Source organism: Lathamus discolor, chromosome 1, assembly GCF_037157495.1.
Source record: "Lathamus discolor isolate bLatDis1 chromosome 1, bLatDis1.hap1, whole genome shotgun sequence".
Taxonomy (NCBI): Eukaryota; Metazoa; Chordata; class Aves; order Psittaciformes; family Psittacidae; genus Lathamus; species Lathamus discolor.
Window position 1 is genome coordinate 115,086,410 of NC_088884.1, and position 23,497 is coordinate 115,109,906.

General features: G+C 39.3%; 1 protein-coding gene across 5 annotated transcripts in view; it reads right to left on the minus strand.

Moving 5' to 3' along the window:
• The window catches only part of BMPR1B (bone morphogenetic protein receptor type 1B), a 246,114-nt gene that overhangs the window by 157,419 nt on the left and 65,198 nt on the right, over positions 1 to 23,497 (minus strand). The window contains exon 1 of one of the 5 annotated variants that reach the window (XM_065691661.1): positions 22,946 to 22,962. The exons of the other annotated variants lie outside the window; for them this stretch is intronic. The gene's annotated coding sequence lies outside the window, so the exon portion shown is untranslated. Of the gene's footprint in view, positions 1 to 22,945; positions 22,963 to 23,497 lie in introns of those variants that run through there. 5 annotated transcript variants of the gene reach the window in all.

Here is a 23,497-nt window from a genome sequence, read left to right on the forward strand (position 1 = left end):
TTGAATGTCAAGTTTGCTTTGGTAGCACATCAGTGATATGAAGCCAAAGGAAAAAAAAAAAAAACCCAACAAAACATCAACAACATAAATCCCCAAGACACTGCAGCTAGAACAAGCAATACATCTCAGGGAAGATACCGGAGTCAAATTTAATCATATGCTAAGCAAAAGCAAGCATGTCTCAGGCAAACTGGATTTCCTTTGCAAATGAGCAAGCACTGAAAGGAGAGTTTACTCAGTTCCTTTACATACTCACAGACTGGAAGTACAGCTCGGAAAGAAGCAGTATTGATAAGAAAAAACTCACAGCAGCAGAAGACCTCAAAACCAGAGGGGAAGACAGGTGGCAGTAGAAACTGGCAGGAGGGCCAGAGCAAGATCAGAAATAAAACACGGCATAGCTACAGAAATGTACCCGTAGGAACAAACTGTACAACTAGATAAAGGAGCAAGGTCAGAGGAGAGTTGCTAGAGCACTTCACTGCTTTCTTTTCTATCAAAACCACACAGGGTTTGTCAAAGTTTGCACAATGCCTGTTGGATCACATACAGGATAAACAGCTTGCCAGGCCAGCATTTGAATAAAACACATCTTGCTGTGCTTCTGTTTGTTCAATGCAACTGCCTGCATCGGGAGCTGGAAAAGCTATTTTCAGAACTTCAGCAAAACTTCATCTTCTAGGACATAAGTAACATCCTTGTCACTAACTGATGTAATTAATAATTATTGCCAAAAAATACAGAAAAGCTGTAGTGTCAATGAAGCTGCAACTTACACATGAAACTTTTGCTCTGGTGTGACAGACACAGACAATCTATTACTAGGTCTGACACAGCTAGTAATGAAGAAGGTCTACGAGGAATGAATACACAAGGAGTGAGAAAATTACTCGTGGAAACCAAACAGATGAGCTTGACACCAACTGGTATCCCTGCCCTGGAAGAAAAAACTGCCTGCCCGGGCAACTTGAAAATTGGTTTGGGTTTAGAATAACTTAGGTGTCCTGTGACTAGGTCATTTCAATTCTTCATATAATAGCATGTAATTTACTGAGCAAGCAATATGTAGCCATTTCTTCATGGTCCACATTTACCACTCTGTGTTACAGTTTACTACACATGAGGAATTTGACTAATTACTGTCATCATCTAACCTGTTTCACTGATGAGTAAAGTTATTGCTCTTGTGCAAATACCATCTCTATACATACACTAGGTTTTTTAGCAGGTGGAATAGTCCTTTACACTTTCTGAATTCAACAAGAACCTGCCTTTTTTTCTTTTCTATACAGGCTACTTCACAGTCTTGAGGGTTCACACAAAAAACAGAGAACTTGTTTCTTTATGAACACACTCAAAAACTTCTCTATGTTTACAGTCAACATGAAGGCTGCATAAAGCGTCAGATAATAACAGTACTTTGGCCAGGACTAGCAGCAGGACAATGTGATGTTAGAAGAGAATCAACCTAAGGAAAACCGGAGGCAAACAAAACACAGTATGCACTGACGAAGGATTCAGAACATATGTGAAACTGGCACTGATTATCTAAAGTAACAGTTCTGATTTTTTGTTACACTCTTTCAAATTACATCTCAGCTACAGGATAGCCCAGGGATTACAACCCAAAATACCAAAAAAGCATCAGTCCTTGTCCTTATTATCATCTCAGAAAACCTCCCCTCTTGTGCCCAGCTGAGGTTTGCTCAGTCACTGCCACTACAATTCATGCAAATTGAGACTTACAAAAGCCACCTTGTACAATCCATCAATATTTCTCCATCAGATGATCACAAAGGGGAACTTCTGTTCAGCAGATGTGCACTACAGAACTTCTCTGGTCCAAAACATTAAGTAATGGTTTTGGTGTAAATCATGAGAAACAATATGCATTCAAACCCAAAATTCCTTGCGTGGAAACATTAAAGATAGAGGGTATTGTACGCTTTACAAAAAGCACATTATTGAATTCATGGTACTGCCAAAACTCTGGATAATTTCACTCCTTGATAGTGCTCTCAAGTTTCAGCAACGTACAAAGAATTCATTTTCACATTTTAATCTTATGGATTAACTATGTTTGAGAAGAAATTTGGAGCAGAAAAGAGACCTCCCAGTTTATAACTCATATTTTAAAGAGGACCTCCTCCTATGAGCAACTATTTCCTAAATGGTGATATAACAAAATTCATCACTTTACATGGGTGGATTATGATGTTTGCATGAAAATAAATGGTTCCCAGTGCAAAAGCTGCCATACTTGATGAAATACGAGGTCAGGTGTTTCTATAGGAAAACAAAATATTATGGAACTCTTAAAACAATGAGGAAAATTACAGACACCACAAACGAAAACTAAGAAGTCTGCAAAGCCTGTTTCTGTGGAAGAGTCTTCTTGATATTACTAAATATTTGGCCTCTTACTTCTGTAAAGACAAAATAATTTAGAAACACATTCAGAAAATACAATTGTTCATTTCTGGGAGAAAAAAAAAATAGATTTTTTCCCCTTGTTTTTACAATTAGCCTCAAGTAGAAGGCACTTTGAAAAATGCACCATGTTTTCTGCTTATCTGCAAATGGTGAAATCTCAACAATGTTTCTACATATATCCTTAATATATTCTTCTGTCATGCTGTTCAACAAAGAGGTAACTGACTTAATTGTTACAGACGTCAAGGTATTTGAGGGCACCGAGTACCTCACAAAATGTGCTGAACATTTGGCAGAACTGGATTTTTCAATGCTTTTGAATTTATTTATTGCATCTTTCTATCTTGATTCAGGAGATAGTTGAAATTGTCCAATTTCAGGTAACACAAAGCTACCTTTTATATTGTGAAGGGCAGGTGAAAGCCATGATGCAAGAATTATCTTTCCTGAAATAAATATACCAAATGAAAAGCAGTGAAGTCCAGGGAAATGAAGGCACGAGGAAGAAGTAACACATAAGTGGCAAAACAGTTCTTCTAATAAAAAAAATAAAACACCATCACTAGCACACCTTGCTAATAATACACAAATATGACCAGCAGTCCTTCTGTATTTAATTTTACTGCAGTCAAAGTGTTCAGTATACTCACCAAAGACAACTATTGCTCACAAAAATACAGGAAAAAGTAATTAGATGCTTTCCTGTTCATAGACCACTTCTGACTTAATATGCTTAACAAGATACATGAGTAAAAGACAAACACAGACAAAAATCAATTTACTCCAACAAGCTCTCTAAGTGGAAAAAATGTTTGACCTTGTTCTCGAGTTTAGCCTCTTAATTAATACTACCTCCAGGGAGAGAGTAATGCTCTCATGTCCTGCAACATTAATTATTTCTTTTTATTGGAACTGATTATCTTTTTGAATTGTATAACATCTGCCTATCAATGCAGCCAACCATGAAATTATTCATTCATTAAATGACTACTCTTCTGAAACAAGGCAGCCCAAAATACTGAAGAAGTCTTGTTCCCATTACAACATCCATTAAAACCTGTTCTTCTTTGAAAAGAAGAAAATCTCTTTGGGACAGAGGGGTTTCAGAGCTATCGCAATTAGCATCTGTTACCTCACATGAAGCACTGCTACAAACACCACACTTCCCATTGAAATAATTGCTAAGAAAAAGATACAAAATTATTTCTACACCTGCACATAACCAAATAAATAGTATTAAAAGAGAGGAGATCACTCACAGGTTAAATTCTAACATAAATTTTATTTACTAATGCAAATTTGGGAGCAGGGCAGAGTAGATGCAGTTGGTACAAATGCTAGAACTGTACTGTAAGTGTCCTAAATGAAAAGCAGCACTCTCCAACTTAAGACCCATTAAAGGAAAGCTGGTACACTGCCAGATGCACTAATTAAACCACTTGCAAATAGTGTCCCTACACACCTTCATCACAGACCTTTCCAGATGATAAGTCTCAGGCCTGATTTGTGTCAATATGATCAGACGATGCACCAAGATACAAAGAAAGTGCCTAAACCAAGTGTTAAAAGTCACGTACCTGCTACAGAACAAGTCAGTAACTCAAGACACCAAAAAATGAGAGCATAAGACACAGGAGATTTTGAGCTGCCATTCCCTGGTGGTGCCAAAAATTTCAGCAAGAACCTTACCTCACTTGCAAAATGCTGCATTTCCCAACTTAGAAGAATCCCTATATTTTAAGCTAAAAGTGCACTAAAAGGTTTTCAGACATGGCCATGAGCAAACCATGTTGGCAACGCTTTGGACACAGGTTTATGTTTGCAGGGAGAACTTGGACTGAGGAGTACCCAAGTCCTGTCCCACCTCCAGCTCATCACCCAGCCCTCAGCTCCACATCATCAGCTGCAATGCCTCCATTATTGGAGCAGCTCAATAGTAAGAACGAGTACCCACAATCAGAGAAAATTAGGCAAAAATTATTTTTTGCCACCAAAAAAAGTGTCTATGGACCCATACCCAAGAGTGGTATCCTCAGTACCTAAACTGCTGCTGACATGGAACTATATTCTCCTACTGACCTACAGACACTTTTTACATTGCTGTAAGTTTATTACCAAGAAGCAAACATTATTTTCTATGGAGTGTAGTATCATTTATATTGAGAATGAAGGTTAAAAAGGATTACATATTCTAAGACTGAGGAAAAAGAAAGCAAACTGATTCCTCTAATTGAAGACATACTGGTTTCACAATTCAACTTTTTCAGTTGCTCATAACTTTTATCAAACATTTCTTTTGACTTGTTCTCATTGCCCAAAGCAAAAATGTTCCTAAGTCCAGCTAACATTCATGTCTGTATTACTGGGTCAAAGGCGAATGAGCCACCCAAACGTTTTCCAACTTGAGCAGATGAGAAATCTCGTGATTAGGGAAGACTTTAGACAAGTATTATTAACTTGGTTTGGGTTTATTTAGACTTCCTAATAATTTAAAAATTAACTCTATACCTAAAGAAAACCAGTTCAGGTAAATTAAAATTTGCAGAACTTTAATTGCACCATTCCCTGAAAGCTTTAGCAGAGTATCTTTTCCATTCTTTTAATTCTTTAAGAATCTCCAACTTCATGATGAATTCAGCCATTACTATGAAGCTATACTTCATGATGTACATTCAGCTATTTCAAAAGTTAATGCCCCAGAGGGAAAAAGCACTTTTCAAATGCAAATTTCATTCACAACTTTTACTTTTCAAATATAACATATAAATTAGTGCTAAAAAATCATTACTTGTGTTAATTATTGTGCTGTTATTTTACAATATGTATTTGTATTCATATACCCAGGGCCCTGCTAATCAGCAACTTTGGCAGTTCTGGGATTTCCGCCTCTGAATTCCAGTTACGAATCCAAGAGACAAAAAAATAAAATAAAGATATTCAGAAAGCACGAATATGAACATCGGTTTGTTCTGCAGAGGTTTCCTTTCTTCTATACACACTTTACTTCTGGGTGCTTGCTGATTTTGAAACCGTAAAAAATAAAGCAACTATTTTATTTCAGGTCAACTGAAACAACTGCCTACATAAGTAGAAAGATCTGAAGTTATTTATAAGTCCTTGCTTATCTATTCCAGGATGTCCAGAACCGCAGAATCAGAGCTCTCTATCCAGAAGGGCAGCAAATGCAGAAGAATGAGGCTCACAGTAGCTTACACAGTGATTTCCTACTCAATTTCAAGTTCTTATGCACTAGAAAATTGTGCAATGTAGAAAAATAAACACTTTAGGCTGATTAAAGAACAAAATCATACCTCGGAAAAAAATCTAGCTTAAAATTGACAAGCAGGATAAAAGACACTAATGAAGAGGAAGCTATGCATCTTTACAGCCACAGGAATGTCTCAGCAAGTAACACGTAAAATAAGTCACCTGAAAAGCTGTATGTATGTGTTTTTCTGTACTTCTTAGCCCCCTAGCAGCAGCATGTTGAAACATTTGCCTTTTCTCAGCACATTGAGCATCTCAAAACACTTGATGTCAGATATTTTGCTACTACTTTTACTATAAAAATAATGAAAAGCTGCATAAGAACTACAGCAGAAGTGTGGTGAAATACATGGTAGGACCCAGATCCCTCAAGTATCCAGGCCTGGATGTCCCTGTGCCTGGGGCTGACTTCTAGTCCACCCCATCATGACCTTAGGTCTAGGAGTAGTTCCTGTCGTTTTAAAAGAGCAAACCAACATGTGTGCATACACGTCTCCTATCAAAACTATGCTCAGCTACAATATCACTACCCTTCAGTTCAATGGGAGTTCAAATATATTCAAATTTCAACAACCCAGAATCTTGCCGTACAATTCCTTGATCTTCCCTTAAATTGCACTTCCTTACTTTCTATTCACGTAGCTATTACTGTAACATTTTTTCTGCAATCACTTTATACTCCATACCTTGAAGAAAACAAACTTTCTGGTGGTAAACAGGAATCATATTTGTGCTGGCACAAAGTCTTCTTCCAGGACAGAGATGGAAGGAGAGAAGAGCAGCAGACTGGAGCTCTCCCATCCTATGCAGCAAACACAGATATATTTGCTAACAGGTTCAAGAGCTACATATGAACAAACTTACCTGAGAGGGCAAGGGCACTTCTACAGGGGCATGCACCTAAAACATAAAATACCTAGGCACATTTGATAGTGGACAAGCTGAACTTGAGCATACCTTCGAAGGCCTAGTATAGGAGGTATTTTTAGCTTTCTTTTCAAACAGAAAAGAGTAGCTCCCAAAGCTTGAAAATGGATTATTTAATTTCATTTTATTTTTCCTGGCATTTTATTGCAAACACTCTTAAGACTGTTTTCAGGTTAAGAAAAACAAGCGAAGGGGAAAAGCACAGTTTAGAGTTCACTCTTCTTGAAATTTAGCCCAGAACTCCTAAGTGTTAATCTCTGGAGGAAAAGCAAACTAATACTGCAAGAGTAGCTCTGATTTTAGGCCATATGACCCATTTCTCACATCTCTCACAGATTTCATATAGTTCTTGACAATCTACCATTTGTACAAAATCCCAGGAAGATTTTATTCATTAAATCTAATGATTGCACTCTCTTCTCTCTTACTAATTTTCAAGACCACATGCTAATAGCAGCATTCCTGAGCTACTAGCTATTGACTTAATGTGGTTAGGGCAGCTGAAATTTTACATTTCTCAAACATGAGCAAAACCAATCATTAATATCTGCTTAGAAAAGAAAATAGTAACTGAAAATGGGTCTTTTAACAACTAGTCAATGTTTCTTAAATCTCAGGAAAATTGTAGAAGAGTATAATAGCATCACGAGTTGCATTCTGTGAACCAATGCATTTTGAAATAGAAGCTGCACATATCTCATTTTCCAAGTAATTTGTATATATAGTTATCAAGTAACGATTCTATGTGATAGCCTCCATTTAGCGTTTACACACTAAATGGAAAATCCTTTGTTTCTAATTGACTATAATCATTATTTGCTTATATTTGCTGTCAGGGAAAAGTAGAAGAAAAGTTCTTTCTTCACTAACCTGGTTAAGCTTCTACAAAACACACTAAAGCTTATTATGTTTGTTGCAACATTAAAACAGGCATTAGGCTGGATGCTTCAGGAAGCTAAACTAAATTCAACTATATACACAGGGACAAACACAAGGGACTTTGGTTACTGCAGGGGAAAGCACTTTCTGCAAGAAACGCCTAACTCCCCAGTTCAGGCTCTCTATTCAGGCGTGCTTTTCAGCTTCTACGGCATGGAACCCACTGTAGTAGTCACTCCCTACCTGCCTTCAACCTACAGAAATACAGCGCTTAAGCCAAAGGCCCCTCACCCCTTTGATTCTTCTTTTCCCTTTAAAAAAAAAAATACATTTTTCTACCTTGGGGGCTGCTTTTGTTCCCAGCTCCCCAGCACAGACAAAGCCCTTCAGTGACTCTTGGCTGAGCAGTGGATGTAATGTGCCGCATGCCACTTGGGTTGTAATGCCGATGAAGGAACCAGCCAAAGCCCAGCATGGATAAACATATTTGAACTTTGTCTGGAGCAAAGCAAAAAGTGGTATCCATCCCCTGCCCCACCATCTGCGAAAGAACTCCAATTCACAGGCTGCTGAAACCTCTGCTTTTTATTTTTACCTACCCCCAGTCTCCCACCCCTCAAAACAAAAAAAAAGGCAAATAAAACCCAAACAAGTAAGACAACAAATGAAACAGTATTAGAAATCAGGGCTGATCTGTAAGTTGATCCTGCATGTAGAAGGGCTACCAGCAAAATCCCCCAAGTCAAAGCAGAACCAGCCAGGGATAGAGACAATCTCTGTCTAGGATTGTCATGGTCCTTGAACAACACAGCACAACAAGTGGTAAAAAGGATTGCACAGTCTGATCCTGCACTGTGCTATAAATTGACACCTTGTATAGCAAAGTGCAAGGGCTTCTACCTTTCTGACCAGGGTTTCCTGGGAACACCTGTGTGTGCCGGCACCACACGACTCTTCTACAACAAGCTTCCTGCATCTGGCACAAATTTACAGAGGTGCTGACCCACAAAGATGAAATGAACATCCTCCAAGCCACACAGACTAATCCTCATGCCTTCCGCTCAAAATCCAAAGCACACATGTTGACCCCGCCTTCTCAAGCAAAAAATTATATAACCACGTTTATACTTCATGTAAGAACTGCATAAGCCAAAGAACTTCAGATTTGTCAGAATGACATGCCACTATACAGTCTTCTAGCAGATATATCAGTATGCAGTCAAACTCCTGCTCTATGTGGAGATGACTAAAGAATGAATCTTACTAGAAGCAAGACAGGCCATTAATATCAATTTATACTTCTTTTCAGATTAAGAAGTGAAGAAGGTTCTATTTCACATGACTTTTATAAAAAACCCTAAGCACAGAAGACCTAAAAGTATATTTTTTCATTATTACTTTCCATTACACCTGAGGCCCTATAATTCAAATTAAATACTCACTCCAGTTCACTGCTAGTATACTAGCTATTTTTCTCCCCTATGATGACTATCCTCTTTTTCCTTCTTTTTTTCCACCCTTTACGGCTGGAGTGCAAAACTATAACTGACATAGAAGGTCAGCACCGTGCACAAAGCCAGCACTGAACTGGACTTGTGGGCCCAATCTCCTGCACTGCGGTGCCCTTCTGAAAGGGAGCATGCAGCTCAGCCTGCAATGTTGTGCTTGGATGCTGTACAGGTCTCCAAAGAAAAACAAAAAAAACCAAAACAAAACACACACCTTGTTTTCATTCCAGTTGTGTTTACATAAAGGCTCTAAAGATCCCAACCAGCAGGTTATTTCTAACCCCTGGCCGCCTTCCCAACCCCCGTGCCCCTCTCCAGCCAGCCCCCACGGTAACAACCTGCCATTCTCTGCAGTGGTGATGGTTAAACATCTGGCCATAAATTGCCAGTGCTGCAGGCTTTGAATCGTAACTATTTATTCTAGCTGGAGAAGGGAGGCAGAAATGGTTGACTGCATCTAAGCCCAACTCTACTGGTACGGCAGTTTTTGTTACAGCATCATCACTTGGCACCTAGGCAAAACTGCCCAACAAACCCATTTTTAGCTGAAGTAATGTTTGTAATGAATTAGCCAGTACTTATGTGACTGACTCTTAACATGGGTCATTGAACTTCACCCAGCTTTTCCTTACAAAACAGGGGGAAGTATGACCTAGCAGTCTGCAGTTACATCTATACTTGTACATCAGTTGCAGCCCAGAACACAAAGCGAAGAAGTACTTTACTCACAAGCTCATTAGGGCAGACCTCATGGTTTCACTTAGTATCATAACATACCCCAACCAGGGCACCAAGGAGGTCCTTGTGCGATGGGTCTAGGCAGTGCATTGGCACAAACAATACATAACAAGAAAATGCAAAGAAAAACCAAATCCCTGTTTTCACATGCCCTGCTGCAATTCTGCTTGCTCAGCCAGGAGAGCTAGAAATGCAGATTTAATCAGCAGAAAAAAACTTCAGCCAGCTGACGAGGTTTGCTGTGGCTTCTGCTCATCACTGGGCACATGTTGCGTAGAGCAAGGAAGCTGTTTCAAGTAGCACTTACAAATACCTAAGTTCAGACCAAGACTGATAGCACACTGAATAAGCTACTTACTTCTCATGTTTAAGGACTGTAATCCACTGAAACCCAGGGGAATTTCACCACAGGTCTTAAGACCACTGCATTTGGCCCTCGTCCAGTCAGGTGACAACTGGACTGCCCTTCCCACTTGGGGAGGCACAGGCAAACACCGTGTTCCACTTGCCTTTTACTTTTTTATGTTAAGTTTTGTCTATTTTATGCACTATTAAAGTGGCAGAAATAGTTAGGAGAATGCACTTGAAAGAAATTCAAACTTATGAAGATAAACACCTGACTTTTTATCCTAAACTTCAGAAAACAAAAGCACTTCTCTGTGTCCTAGCACAGATTACATTTGAGGTTTGGGATTATGGGGGTTTTTTTTGTTTATTTTTTTTTTTATATTTTCCCCTTCCACATAATTCATAGAATCACAGAATGGTTTGGATCGGAAAGGACCTTAAAGCTCATGTAGTTTCACCCCTCCTGCCATGGGCAAGGACACATTCCACTAGACCAGGCTGCTCAAAGCCCCATCCAGCCTGGCCTTGAACACTTCCAAGAATGGGCAGACACAATTTCTCCAGGCAACCTGTGCCAGTGCCTCACCACCCTCTTAGTAAAGAAGTTCCTCCTAATATCTAATCTAAATCTGCCCTCTGGCAGTTTAAAACCATTCTCCTTTGTCCTGTCACTACCTGCCCTTGTAAAAAGTCCCTCTCCAGATTTCTCGTAGGCCTCCTTTAGCTACTGGATGGCTGCCATAAGGTCACCCCTGAGACTTCTCTTCTCCAGGCTGAACAAGCCCAGTCCTCTCAACCTGTTCTCGTACTTGTATAAGATGAAATCTGCATGGCTATTTTTAATGAACTTTCTCCAGCAGCACTTACCAAGCTGCCAGCCTCTCATCCCTGAGCAGCTAATATCAAACTCACTGGAAGTCTGTGATCCTAATGCATAGGTATAAGGACTCATAAGCACCACATTTTACAGGTAGCTGTTACAGACCTACACAATTCCTGACCGCTATCCAAACCCAGCCTATGTGCTCACTCTAACCATGGGCTCACGTATATCTATTCCTGAACATATTATATATTCACACATATGACATTTGTAATTTGATCTTACATTAAAATGTGGTTTTAGGAGGTATTTTTAACAGAAGTCACCATTTCAGGGCTTTTAACTTCACAAGAAGTTTATTTTTTTGCCTCTACTCCATTAAAACAGTGCCAAGGATCAATCTTCCATTGCTTATATTAAGAGTTGTTAACTTTTTGTCTGAAATTTATGTTTAAGATTCTTAAACTGCGAAGCAATAAAAGACATATTTGCAAAAACACAGAATTCTTGCAAACAAAACTGCCCCACTGAGTCACCTATACTTTCCTTAAATGTATCCTTTGTAAAATTTTGGGCCAGATGCAGGGTATTTGGTTTTGGTGCAAACCATCTGTCCTGGGTTCAGCAGTAGCAGTCATTTTTCTCCTTCTTAGTAGCTGGTGCAGTGCAGTGGTTTTGACTTTCAGCCTGGGAACAGCGCTGATAACACCGATGGTTTTAGTTGTCGCTCAGTAATGTTTACTCTGACCAAGGAGTTTCTGAGTCTCATGCTCTGCCAGGGAGGAGGGGAAGCTGGGAGGAAGCAAACACAGGACACCCAACCCAAACTAGCCAAAGAGGTATTCCATACCACAGCACATCATGCCCAGGATGTAAACTGGGGGCAGTTACCTGGAAGTTCTAGTTCTCTGCTTGCTTGGGCGGGGTATTGGTCAGCGGGTGGTGAGCGGTTGTATTCTCTTCCCTTGTTATTTCCCTTATCATTATTATTATTGGTGGCAGCAGTGGTGGTTTGTGTTATACCTTAGTTACTGGGCTGCTCTTATCTCAGCCCGTGGGAGTTACATTCTTTCGATTCTCCTCCCCATCCGTCGGGGAGCTGGGGCGGGGGTGGTGAGAGAGGCTGCGTGGTTTGATGATTTATGGCTGGACTTAAACCATGACACCATCGCATGCACGCTAGGTATTACTTATGAACTTTCAGCAACAGCAACATCTTAGAAAAGGAACACAACTACTGCTACGACATCAGATGTCCTTTTATTTTGCTTCATGCACAAACCCAATAGCCATCTACTTAACACACGTATTCCAACTTTACTACAGTCTTTATCTTCACCTTTTTAAGTTCCTGACAGACATTACTTTGTCACGGAACATTACTGAAGGTTGTAGGAAGAAATAGAGAGAGATTCTCTCAAATTTTATGCTGTCTGAAGTAATAAACTTATTACTGTTCTTCTGATATAGTTAAGCCATGACAACACTCTTGTTCAGTATTATTTTTGGCTTGGGTCACAGCATTAGTTGTATGCTGCCTTTTTTTACATGCTTATTAGGATCGTGAACTGAGGAAGAAAATGATTTCCCCAGCGGAAGCCTCCAAAATTGGAGACTGTTCTCAGAGTTAAAACTGCAGCTTTTATGACTCCTTCTTAAATTTAAATCTTACGCTGGGGAATGGAAAACAGAGGGATGAACTTGGCCACCACTTACTTAAAAAAACAGTTCAAAGATGCCAGTTCATCTCCCACCAGATATCCCATTTCATCTGTTCATTTAGGGAAAGCAGGCAAATGACTGCAAGATTTAGCATCCCCTCATGTCTAAGCTCGACTACTAGAAAGGTAGCAAGAAGGCACCACACTTAAGAGATCACAAAAACTTACATTCTGATGTGCAATCATTATGCCTGCGCAAATGAAAATGTTTTATGGTGGCATTTGTTTTTCTTCCTTCAGCGCCATCCCTCACAGCATACTTCAGTTCTGCTGGAATCAAGTACAGATTTCCTGATAGCTTCAGCAGAAGAAAAATCAGGCCGGACAGAAGTTGTAATGGGTAAAAACACTAGTGTAACTTGCATAGATGAAAGTATGACAGTCAGTAGCAATCAGTAGCTTCTATCCTGGAAGATGTAGCACCCTCGAAGTCTTCCGAGATTGTCGCTCTGATTCTGTGGTCCTTTCCTGTATTTTATTCAATATCTTTCAGATACAGCTCTGTATGTGTTCAAATCTAACTGGCAGCATCTTTACACAACTTACACTACCATTTTAATATCAGAACTACCTTTCTAGCTTTCTACAAAAAAAAAATCTTACATTTATTATGGAAAATGAAGGTAAAATAGAACATGTATAAGTTCTATGCCGAAGAATACAAGTCTTATTTGGACTTCATAAGTTTAGGAAGTGGTTCAAGAACAGCCTATCTGAGTGAAAATGTGATCTTTGCAATGCTGCTAAAGCCAGCAAGAATAGTTCTTGGGAGGAACCTTGTCATTTTGTTAGATTCATACCTACTGCATTTTGTTTTTTTTAAATAAAATGATTTTGTGGGTATTATAATTGTATTAGAATTATTTTCTGTTTTCTTGTGCTTTATTTAGATACGTTTATATATCTTTCATTTCCTGACTACCAACGTGACAGGAAAGCATGACAGGAGGTACTACCAGTAACTTACACTAGTTCACAGAGAATATGGAATACAAGAAAGAATACAGAAGCTACCCTTCTCTGTGTTTAACATGCTATGATTCAGAATAATATATTGCTATATTGACACAATTTGTCCCAAGGATTATGAATCTTTAACTGTAGAACTAGCTGCTGCTGCACTACCTATGTACAAGTATTACCAAATCCCAAATATCTCAGGTATTTTCTACAGTACAATGGATTACATTTTTATTGCGGAGGTGAAATGGATCAAGTAGATTCTGATGATAAAGGCGTAATCACTTATTTTCAGGAGTGCAGGACTGCTCCTTTTGTGCATCAGAGGAGACAGGCACCGAGAGAATACAAAGACTGAAACAGCATTGGGACCAAAAGGCAATGTTTGTTGTGTGGTTCAGGCCAGCTTTCACCAACCACTTGCTTTCCCCCTACCAAACAGGGCAATGAAACCTCTGTTGATGCTGACAACGAAGAATTTGGCCCGAGCTCTTTCAGTGTTTTTATGAAATAAAGGGCTTTGACCCTTTGGAGGACCGTAGAGACTAAGGAACACTGACTTTGCTGGGTCCTCATTGCTTCTTCTCCCATGTCACTGACAAGAACGTAATACAATAAAGACTAATGTGGATAGAAAGAAGTTAAGATAAACCTGGCAGGACTCACCTACCATGGACTTGCCAGGGTCAGATAAGTACAAGCCCAGAAGGCACTAGTATTAGTGTCTCAAAGCTGATGCCAGTCATTAGGCACAACTAACCAGACAGCTGGAGCACCTCTCCTATGAAGACAGGTTGAGAGAGTTGGGCTTCTTCAGCCTGGAGAAGGCTCAGGGGTGACCTCATAGAAGCCTTCTGGTACCTACAGGGGACCTACAAGAAATCTGGAGAGGGGCTTTTTACAGAGCATGTAGCGATAGGACAAGGGGAAATAGCTTTAAACTGATAGAGGGGAGATTTAGATTAGATACTAAATAGAAGTTCTGGCACAGGTTGCCCAGAAAAGTGCTGGATGTCCCATCCCTGGAAGTGTTCAAGGCCAGGCTGGATGGGGCTTTAAGCAACCTGGTCTATTGGAAGGTGCCCCTGCCCATGGCATGACGGGTGGAAGTAGATGAACTGAGACCTTTAGCTGTTTCAGCCATATGGCAATTACTCTTTCTTTGTTAGCTGTGAAATAAATAACCAAACCAAGAAATCTACATCCATCTTAACCAAGCTAATAACAAGAAAACATACAGCTATGTTTGGAAGTTCATTAGCAAAAAGCACAGACATACAGACATTCCCTTACACAAAACCTCTTTCACCAGCATCAGATACAGAATACTTTCTACATTTGTCACCTTTCAGGTCTGAGTTTTCAGCACACTCCTTGTTATATGCAATTAGCCCCATGCCAAGGTTTGGTACATTTCGTAATAAATCCCTGACCACGTTTGCTTCAGGCTTGGCAGCTCTGGAAAGGCTCTATTCATGGGGGTAGCAGCAAGCCACAGGACGCACCACACCACACAACTCACTTGCAGAATTCCAGCACACTACAGATTTCAACAAGCCATCCCCTCCCTCCTCCTCTCAAACAGCCTGGCATATGACTGTGATTAAGTACGATATGAAAAAGCTCCAATCAATTTTTCTCTTTTTCATGCCTCACCTCCCTCTTTCCACCTCTTTTGCCTTCAGACAAGCTCCCCCTCCACCCCCCAAGAAAACCCTCCCTTCTCAAACAGCACTGCATGTTAGGTAGGAATCCTTATTTTTAATTCTTTTTTTTAGCCTGTATTTAAAACACTAACCATCTGTTACTTGCAGGAAGGCTGTCTCTCCTTCTCAGATTTCTTCAGCTTTGGAGCACTACCCTCACAGCAGAGCATAAGGATAGCTCTAGGCTGGGAAAGCTCATGGGGCCATCTCTTCACAGACAATGCAAACAGGAAAAAACCTCATGTGTTTCCAGCACTCAGACAGCTAAAATGACAAAAAGGGAGCTGGGAGAGGGACCATGCAGACATGCAAGTCACAGAGAATATGAGTGGGAAAAGAGTTTATCTCCATAGCATGCATAATGGATTTCTCTTCGCAGTCTACTGTGGGTCACGCTTGCTGACAACACTGGGATAATCCCCTTTTTGGCATCCAAAAATCCATTCAGAAGAAAGCGGAAACTGGGTAAAGAAGCTCCATCATGCTTAGTAGCAACACTGCAACTAGGCCTCAAATATGCCTTTCTTTGAATGAAGAAAAGGTGAAATACCTCTGATAACTCAGAATTATCATATCTTTCCTAGAAGAGAACCCCAGGTGTTACACTAGAACATAGTTCAACTTGGGTTACTCCTATGACACCTTCCAACAGTGCCAGAGCAGCTTTGCATGTGATTCAATTCTCCTTTCAGCTCCAGGCACACACTCCCCAAGCTTTGTCTTTTCTCTTTTGCCTTTCTGCTTAAGGAACTGCCACAAAAACAACTGGGACACTGCTAAGCTGTAACACCTCCACTGTCCTTCCTTGTAATGCAAAAGATGGACAAAATGATATTTAGAGGGCATGAGCTAAGCTCCAAAGTAGAGCTGTAGCTCGATGGTACAGTCAAGAAAGAAGAGACAGCATGCAAAAGGTCATGTTGCATTAACAGGACAGGTTTTCTGCACGTCTGATTTTTTCTGGAGTCCCTCCTTTCAGGATCTATCCTTCCCACAGAACCTTCGCTCTGCCAGAAGGGTGTTCACACCAAAGCCTGCACCCAAATTACAATACACTCTTTCAACATGATAAAGCATAAATTCATGCCACAGCTGACTACAGCCAAAGGCAAAACCTGATGAGAAACTAAAAGAGAAATTAAACCAGGAGTATATCTAATTACTATCTTTGCCTTGTTAATCTACCATTTACCTTGCCAAAACACTAACCTAAATATGCATCTAATTTTATGTCATCACTTTGCTTGCCTGGAGCCACCGAATACCAGAATCCGTTTTCTTCTTTCTCAATCCATCTTTTACTGAATCCAAGACTTATGAAACAGTAGAACAGCTGCCTATGGCACAGTGAAGTCAGACAACACTCCTCATCAAACCATAGCAGCTACAGAATATATTTAATTCATCTGAAGACAAGTCAAACCTGCCCGACACTTTTAAAGCTATGTAGCTTGTGCCTAATCTCCTTTCAAAAAGCCGAGTTCACCTTCTGCTAAAGTAGTGCCTGTTCATGCAGCCTAGCTCAGTTTCCTTCAGTGACACAGTTTCATTCACAACTGACTTTCTGAGAATTCGATTACGCAGCATCACATCATGTTTCCAAGGTCGCTGTTTACCTGAACACAAAGCACTGCGGTAGCAGGATCAAAAGCTGTAAAAGCTGAAAGATTATTTAATAAAACAACAATGCTAAATTTACACATTGCCTTGAAAGATCTTTCAGGAGTTCTTACACAGCTCTCTCCCAGCCACTCCATGACTGTGTACACCCAGTCCTGGGACAGAACAGCACTTAAGCATCCCCAGAAGTACAGAGGTGGGTATATGAAGTTCTACAACGTTACTAAAGATATCCAGCGCACACAGGCTGTTCTTTTGTTAATAAGAGCGCGAAAAACTGGAGTTTCTGCACCCTGCTCTTATGAGCAGCCATTAGTCTTGCTTTTAAATTTACCAAACCTTTCAGAAACAGCAGAGAAGCACAGATGTTATACATGAGTACGAATGGTACCAGCCCTACTCAGAAGCAAAAAAGCTTGACATTCCCCGAAAGTCCAATCCATCCGTTTTTACAAATACGTACACTTAACTTTAATCTAAGCACTATTTACAAAAATACATACAGACATAAAAGAGCATAATAAATTAATAGCTCACAAGAGGCAACAATGAGTAATGGCAGATCTTACTCTCCTTCCCAAAGCACTGGCCCAAAGGAACACAGCCGATAAAATTACCTAAGTTGACTTGCTGTGTTTCTGTTAAACGAAAACTTTGGTGTATCCTGAACTGTCTGTGTGATGTTTCCCAGCTGGAAGACATAAGCTTTCCTAAACAATCCAGGACTTTAACGTGACCTTACAGCCGTCATCTTCTCTCATGCAGCCAAAGGATATGCTTGCTAGTTTATATAGAGGGTATCTTATCCATCAAATTCTCCTGCCTGAGCGCCAGTATTGCCTACTTGTGGCAGTACTGTCAATAGACCAACTCCTGGTCATGGACAGCAAGTCAGTAAAACTGTAAAAAAGCAGTTGTGCAAAACCTTGCATGGGTCATTACTTCATGAGAGAAATAGTCCAACCCAGACAAATACGTTCTATAAATTGTTTTAAAGCCACACGCTTGTCCTGTATTTCTTCTCTTCGATGAAAATTGTCACCAGTGGTTATTTGGTGCTGCCAAATTTCTACACATAAATGATGGCTGTTGCCCGAGTCAGAGCTGTGAGTTCAGAGGCAAAACAAGACAATACTTTGAAATTCCTGACACTGCTGCAGCTGCATGTAAAAGTCAATTCGAGACCTTATTTTCAGGATATTTATTGATGTAAACAGTGGATAGCATGTTATAAAAGTGAGAAGTGAAAGTGCCATTTCTTCTCTAACCCAGATAAAAACAACTGGCATTCACCAGAGCTTTCCACCTCCCACACCTTGTGTTGCAGGGATCACTTACTGAAATCTGCATAGGCTTTTCTATTCACTTTATCCTGGACTGTAATGCAATTATACACAGAAGAACAGCAGCGTGTATCTGCACCTGTGATTGAAACATAATTATTTGGTCTTCTCACAATTTTCTTTTTTTTCCTTCCTAAATTACTTTTTCCAACACATTTCACAGGTGATCTCAGAGCTGAACAGTTTATTTTCATTATCCTGCTTTCCCCTTCAACAAACTTATCAACCCCATGTCTACCAAAGAACAAGTTGACCAAACTTTGAAAACATTAATATCTAAAATGAAATTAAACCAGATGACACAACTTTTAATCCTTTGTTAATAAGATTTCCTCATGTGAAATATTACCACACCATCACCTGCTCCGATGGTGCAATTCCACAAACATTTACTCCAATAAGGCCAGTACTCTCCGTCCTGTAACAAATCTTGTGACATTTGTCCTTCGTCATGCTCAGCTACATGTTCCTCAGTCAGGTTCACCAGGGCACCAGTTACGCTGATAAAAAAGAGAAGGATCCTGTCTGATAAATTCCCACTTAAAAAATAGCATTATTCTATCTTATAGTATGGCTCCAATTTATGAAAAATGGTTACAACATGGCAAGGAAGAGCACACGTTTTGGGAGGAAAGGCTGGGGGAAAGGAGAGGTGAAAGCAGCCTGTTGTGGAAAATCCTCTTTGCAACAAGAGGGAAATCTCCTCAAATTGTACCCTGACAACTAGTAGCTTTCAGAAAACAGCCAAATTTACTTCAATACAGCTCAAATATTTAGAATAGTAAATTATTAATATGTTAATACTTAGCATGTAGTAATAATAACGGTAAGCTGTGGTTCACTGAGATGGGAACTTCATTTTCTGGGTGCCCAGTATAGAAAGGCAAGGAAAGCTCATGACAAAAAAAAAGCTGAACTGGTACCAAACCATTCTGCTGATACAAATGCATTTTAAAAATTTTCCTGAAAGTAATTTTATCTTGGTAGATGCCAGATCAGGTATCCTCCTCCTTCCTGCAGCTGGTACAAGGCAGCTATAAATACCTCAGTGTGCACTCCTGCCAGGCTGACACAAGCATGAGCAAGTTCTCACATCTGACCTGGTTCAAATCCATATGGCTGGGGCGTACTACAGCACACAGATGTAGTGACAAATAACCCTGTGAGGTTGCGATCATCAGTAGCAGGCACTGTTGAACTCTTCAAAACACCCAGGGCTCAAGCATCAATATCTGGGACCAACACCATGACTTCCATAATATATTACGATAGGATTTTCAGCTGTAATATTGATTTGTTCTTATTCAAGCACATATAATTGAATAAAATGATGATTCTAATAATTCTGAAAATTCTTTAAAAAAAAAATCTCATCACACGCAATCAAAATCTTTTGGCAAATTTTAAAGTCTCAGATCTGATGGGAAGCTTCCAATTTACTTCAGTGGGGTATGGATTGGGCCTTTGATCTTCTACCTGGAGCTGAATCAACCACAGCTTAGACTTGACAAAATCCTGCCAACTTTACCATGTCACCTCATAACAAACTGTGCCTTTCAACTTAAGCTATCTGAATGCTGGAGCTTTTGATGAGTGCTTGCAATTACATTTTCATTTCCCTTCGTCAACTGTGCACACAAGTGCTGTAAATCTGTATCATTTTAAATGAGGTCTTCATGGTAATTTTGGCAGCCAAACAGGAGCATGCATCATGTTTAAAGTACTGTAGGATCCTTTTTTTCTTTGCCTCCCCCCCCTCCTTTTAATCTTTTGGACTCAGATCAGTCTCAAACAAATTCATTGCTCACCTATCTCAGACAACATTTTAATTGTAGCTTTTAACTACATGTAGGCTAATGGAGAAAAAACAAGGAGAAAGTTCTTCAAGTACGCATTCAGATGGAGAGGCTTTACTGAGAATTTATTTTGTACTGCTTAACTTGATATTAAAATGATACCTATAAATATTGTTAAATGCAATTCGGGAAAAGGGCCTTTAAAATAAACTTTATGGATTGCAGAAGGTTTTTGTTTGAAGCTTTACTTGCAGTGCATAAGCATTTAAAATCCAAATGTGATTTCATAATTCATGGCGTTAGGGAAACAACTTCCCAAATCTCCGCATCTGCTACCTCTATTGTTTAAGAGTATTTTTATTCTCTCAAGCATTCCTGCAGTGTCTATGTGTGTATATATATATATATTCCCAGAACCAGAAATTCTCCCAGGAATACCCGGTGACTTTATTTTATTTATGTATTTTGCTTTGAGCCATCAACAAATTTATTCTTCCCCAGTCACTACAGTGACTCACAGATGTTCTTTAGGTGGTCTTTATATGCAAAGCCTCGTTGGCAATATTTACATTTGTGAAAACATTTTAAGAGTACAGAAGGATGGACATGCAAAAAACAAAGTGGAAATCCAACACTCCACGGCTATATGAAACAAAAAGTAATGTCTGCTTGCCGCCCAGAAGCTCTTTCCTTATGGTACCAAATTTGCTAAGGTACTTCTTTCCTTTTACTTTGTAGCACTAGTGTTTAGTGCAATTCTTCATGTGCAATAAATAAACACTAGAGATACATGTGGAATAACAGCAGCATTCATAGGTTTCACATGTTTGTTGGTGTTTTAGATATGTATGCTTTAAGAGAATTTAAATCAGCTGCAGAAACCCTGAGGCTAAAACCAGTTTCTTTCAGCTTTGACAAAGTAAGTGACACTTTCTTTCATTACAGCTTTGCAATATTCATTGCACTTAGTTTTGTCTTGTCCTCAATGATATTCCTAACATAACCAGCTAAATGACACTAGGAAACTACTGAAGTAAAAAAAGTAGGAATCACCTATTATGTCTGCTTTTCATAACAATGGGCTACAAAGACTGTATTGAACATCCATTCCCATTCATCTAAGCCAATATTCCAAAAACGGAAGCGTAACATCAAACCTCAAAAACTACAAGGTATCTTAGAGGCATAAGAAAGGAAATCAAAATGAAATAGGAAAATGCATGCTGTAGATAATGAACAGAAAATGGAATATGTAAACAAAATATTTCATCATTAAAACCTACAGGAAGCAAGTACGTAAGTACTCAAGTTTGATAACTATTTAGGATAAAATGTCAATTAGAAAATGAAGACATTTGAGGATGTTACTGTCCCATTATCAAGAACATTCTTAGATAGAAGTGATGAAACAGGGCATCTACATTAAACACTTCACAGAAGACCTATGTGTCATACATACGGCGACAAATACAGAAAAGCAGAACTTATTTAATAACTGAAACTGCAAAAATATATTTCTAACATACAGCCATATAAACTAAAAGCATGCAGTAACGTAGTAGAGGAGAACTCTATCATTGGTGCTCAGCCACCCACTGCCATCAATGGATCCCTTTCTGCTGACCTTGGTGAGACATAGAGGAGGATATACCACATGTAAGCCCTTTAAGCCCTTGATGCATAAAGTTTTCCAACTTTGGAGGCAATTTTGAAACCTGCACTCAACAAATTAAAACACACATTTTCTGATGGGAAATGTAAATATGAAGGCATACCTATTAGAGCAGGGAGCAATGAGAGAAATTACTTGTGCCTTTGACCAAAGAAAAAGGCTTGGAATTACAGTTTTAGACTGTGCTGGGAACCTGATGACCAGTATTAAATCACTGCAGATCAGTACAAAGTAAGTTCAAGCAGAAATCTGACCTGAGTGCTAATAATAATTCCCTTCCCCATGACACTAAGATCTTTTCTCATCAGGGCTGTATTTCTCCATTTAAGTTAACAACCTGATTTTCACTAAAGCTATGAATCTGGTATATTTTACAAAACCAGTGCCCATAAGATGTTAAAAAGTTTATCTAGAATTCAGTGAAAAGCTCTTAAAAATATCTTAAATACACTTTAAGATATTCCATAAAGCCTAAAAACTCCTTAAATCAGTGTGAATTCTCCAGACTGGAAGACTAAAATATATTTTTCTAACTTAGCAACTGATTCACTCCCAAAATACTCATGTCTACTGTACACCAGAAATTCCACGGGAATTGCCGGCAAGGTCTAGTATCTAAAAGGACCATTTGCTACAAGTTTTTGAAGTTCGCATCATCTTGACTTCCTAACCAGACTATCCGACTTTGAGCAGGGCTTCGAATTTTAAAAACCTATATGAAGTTATAGCCCTATTACCTTTCTCAAAAAATTGGTGCTGGATTTTTGTAGACCTTTTGATAATCCAGAAGTAGAGATTTATATATTAACTCCAGCAGCATTAGGCTTCAGATGTAGCTAAATAACTTATTCCAGAAGCAGGGTGCTTGAACCTAAAACATGACATATTGCCTGATTAAGGATTATTTATTCAATCCTATAAACTTACATGGGAAATGTAAAAAGTCTGGCTGCTACCTAGCTGTATTTAAAAATCTTACAAAAAGTGTACAAAAAGCTTTATATCTGCACTTTGTACATATAAACCAGACATTATAAACAGACCAACCCGTACAACAACCACACAGAAACCACGAGTCTCCTTTTTCCCCCCTCCAAAGTTGGTACTTGTCTCAAAAAACAGAAAACAAAGTACTGCTTACAGAAAGGCAAATATAGATTGATTTAAACACCACCTTAAAGAAGAGAAGTAGGCTGCAACTCACCTTTGACAGCACATTACAGCCACACTGGAGTTGTTTGTTTAATCTTTCCCAGTAAAAGAAGCAGAGTAACCAGCCAATAAAGCTCACTGCTCTCAGAAAGCACAATGGCTTTGAGAGCTGTTTGCCAGCTGTAAGTTGTATTATTACTCACACTGTTTTTCAAGAAATTGGAACATCATATCATACGTTGTATAGGACCCAAAAGCTGTGGGGCACTTACCTTCTGTCACTGTCAAATATTTATTTCCTCTTGGGTCATGCCAAAACAACCATCAGAGAACTGGTAAGTCATGACATACATGAACTTGCTCATTAACTGCTAAGAACCTCACCATTTCTAACCACCTCTTTATGGACTTCTACACAGGCTAATATTACAACCTTGATTTTAACATATTTGTACACGGTGCCCTTTCCACACAGCATATTTGTAATATCTCAGGATCAGTCTCTCCTCCAGCAGCATCTTACACAAGCGTGATCTGTTCTCCATTCCTCAAGTCTGAACAACTGAGTTTTTTCCTGGAATTTCAACTAAATTAATGACTAATA